Source organism: Taudactylus pleione, unplaced genomic scaffold (assembly GCF_031769625.1).
Source record: "Taudactylus pleione unplaced genomic scaffold, aTauple2 ptg000279l, whole genome shotgun sequence".
Classification (NCBI taxonomy): Eukaryota; Metazoa; Chordata; class Amphibia; order Anura; family Myobatrachidae; genus Taudactylus; species Taudactylus pleione.
In genome coordinates, this window is record NW_028284681.1 from 4,657,501 (window position 1) to 4,660,000 (window position 2,500).

Genomic DNA, 2,500 nt, shown 5'->3' on the forward strand with positions numbered 1-2,500 from the left:
AGCTTTTGCTGACATGCCAGTGATTTTGGTGTCCTAGTTTCTCATGCTGGCTATTGGTGGTGCAGCTATATAGTGTTCCACATACCATGATACAGCAAAATGCAAAACTGCTCTACCGACTGAGCTAGCCGGGCTTGGTTAATGGAGCGACGAGACCTTGATGAGGCCATCGTTGCCTTGCCCTGCAACCTATGAAACCCAGGCCAGCTAGTTCAGTGGGCAGAGCATTGGTTTCACACAATGAACTACCCGAGTAGGTGGAAGGTTCCGCATGCGTAAAGCATTGGTGGTTCAGTGGTAGAATTCTCGCCTGCCACGCGGGAGGCCCGGGTTCGATTCCCGGCCAATGCAATGTAGAGCTTTTGCTGAAATGCCAGTGATTTTGGTGTCCTAGTTTCTCACGCTGGCTACGCATTGGTTTCATACAATGAACTCCCCGAGTAGGTGAAATGTTCTGCATCCGTAAAGCATTGGTGGTTCAGTGGCAGAATTCTCGCCAGGTAAGGGGGGGGGGGGAGCGGTTTTGATTCTAGCTAGCCGGGCTTGGTTAATGGAGTGACGAGACCTTGATGAGGCCATCGTGGCCTTGCAGTGCAACCTATGAAACCCAGGCCAGCTAGTTCAGTGGGCAGAGCATTGGTTTCACACAATGAACTATCCGAGGAGGTGGAAGGTTCCGCATTCGTAAAGCATTGGTGGTTCAGTGGTAGAATTCTCGCCTGCCACGCGGGAGGCCCGGTTTCGATTCCCGGCCAATGCAATGTAGAGCTTTTGCTGACATGCCAGTGATTTTGGTGTCCTAGTTTCTCACGCTGGTTATTGGTGGTGCAGCTATATAGTGTTCCACATACCATGATACAGCAAAATGCAAAACTCCCGCCCAACGTGGGGCTCGAACCCACGACCCTGAGATTAAGAGTCTCATGCTCTACCGACTGAGCTAGCCGGGCTTGGTTAATGGAGCGACGAGACCTTGATGAGGCCATCGTTGCCTTGCCCTGCAACCTATGAAACCCAGGCCAGCTAGTTCAGTGGGCAGAGCATTGGTTTCACACAATGAACTACCGGAGTAGGTGGAAGGTTCCGCATGCGTAAAGCATTGGTGGTTCAGTGGTAGAATTCTCGCCTGCCACGCGGGAGGCCCGGGTTCGATTCCCGGCCAATGCAATGTAGAGCTTTTGCTGAAATGCCAGTGATTTTGGTGTCCTAGTTTCTCACGCTGGCTACGCATTGGTTTCATACAATGAACTCCCCGAGTAGGTGAAATGTTCTGCATCCGTAAAGCATTGGTGGTTCAGTGGCAGAATTCTCGCCAGGTAAGGGGGGGGGGGAGCGGTTTTGATTCTAGCTAGCCGGGCTTGGTTAATGGAGTGACGAGACCTTGATGAGGCCATCGTGGCCTTGCAGTGCAACCTATGAAACCCAGGCCAGCTAGTTCAGTGGGCAGATCATTGGTTTCACACAATGAACTATCCGAGGAGGTGGAAGGTTCCGCATTCGTAAAGCATTGGTGGTTCAGTGGTAGAATTCTCGCCTGCCACGCGGGAGGTCCGGTTTCGATTCCCGGCCAATGCAATGTAGAGCTTTTGCTGACATGCCAGTGATTTTGGTGTCCTAGTTTCTCACGCTGGTTATTGGTGGTGCAGCTATATAGTGTTCCACATACCATGATACAGCAAAATGCAAAAGTCCCGCCCAACGTGGGGCTCGAACCCACGACCCTGAGATTAAGAGTCTCATGCTCTACCGACTGAGCTAGCCGGGCTTGGTTAATGGAGCGACGAGACCTTGATGAGGCCATCGTTGCCTTGCCCTGCAACCTATGAAACCCAGGCCAGCTAGTTCAGTGGGCAGAGCATTGGTTTCACACAATGAACTACCCGAGTAGGTGGAAGGTTCCGCATGCGTAAAGGATTGGTGGTTCAGTGGAAGAATTCTCGCCTGCCACGCGGGAGGCCCGGGTTCGATTCCCGGCCAATGCAATGTAGAGCTTTTGCTGAAATGCCAGTGATTTTGGTGTCCTAGTTTCTCACGCTGGCTACGCATTGGTTTCATACAATGAACTCCCCGAGTAGGTGAAATGTTCTGCATCCGTAAAGCATTGGTGGTTCAGTGGCAGAATTCTCGCCAGGTAAGGGGGGGGGGGGAGCGGTTTTGATTCTAGCTAGCCGGGCTTGGTTAATGGAGTGACGAGACCTTGATGAGGCCATCGTGGCCTTGCAGTGCAACCTATGAAACCCAGGCCAGCTAGTTCAGTGGGCAGAGCATTGGTTTCACACAATGAACTATCCGAGGAGGTGGAAGGTTCCGCATTCGTAAAGCATTGGTGGTTCAGTGGTAGAATTCTCGCCTGCCACGCGGGAGGCCCGGTTTCAATTCCCGGCCAATGCAATGTAGAGCTTTTGCTGACATGCCAGTGATTTTGGTGTCCTAGTTTCTCATGCTGGCTATTGGTGGTGCAGCTATATAGTGTTCCACATACCATGATACAGCAAAATGC

General features: G+C 51.9%; 4 non-coding genes across 4 annotated transcripts; 2 read left to right on the forward strand and 2 right to left on the reverse strand.

The window, feature by feature from the left end:
• Positions 1-280: 280 nt before the first annotated feature.
• On the forward strand, positions 281-351 carry TRNAG-GCC (transfer RNA glycine (anticodon GCC)). Its single transcript has one exon. It is a non-coding gene; the product is annotated as a tRNA-Gly (tRNA).
• Positions 352-877: 526 nt separating this feature from the next.
• TRNAK-CUU (transfer RNA lysine (anticodon CUU)) lies at positions 878-950 on the reverse strand. The gene has a single exon. It is a non-coding gene; the product is annotated as a tRNA-Lys (tRNA).
• A 146-nt stretch (positions 951-1,096) lies between these two features.
• TRNAG-GCC (transfer RNA glycine (anticodon GCC)) lies at positions 1,097-1,167 on the forward strand. The gene has a single exon. It is a non-coding gene; the product is annotated as a tRNA-Gly (tRNA).
• A 525-nt stretch (positions 1,168-1,692) lies between these two features.
• On the reverse strand, positions 1,693-1,765 carry TRNAK-CUU (transfer RNA lysine (anticodon CUU)). Its single transcript has one exon. It is a non-coding gene; the product is annotated as a tRNA-Lys (tRNA).
• Between the last annotated feature and the right edge of the window lie 735 nt (positions 1,766-2,500).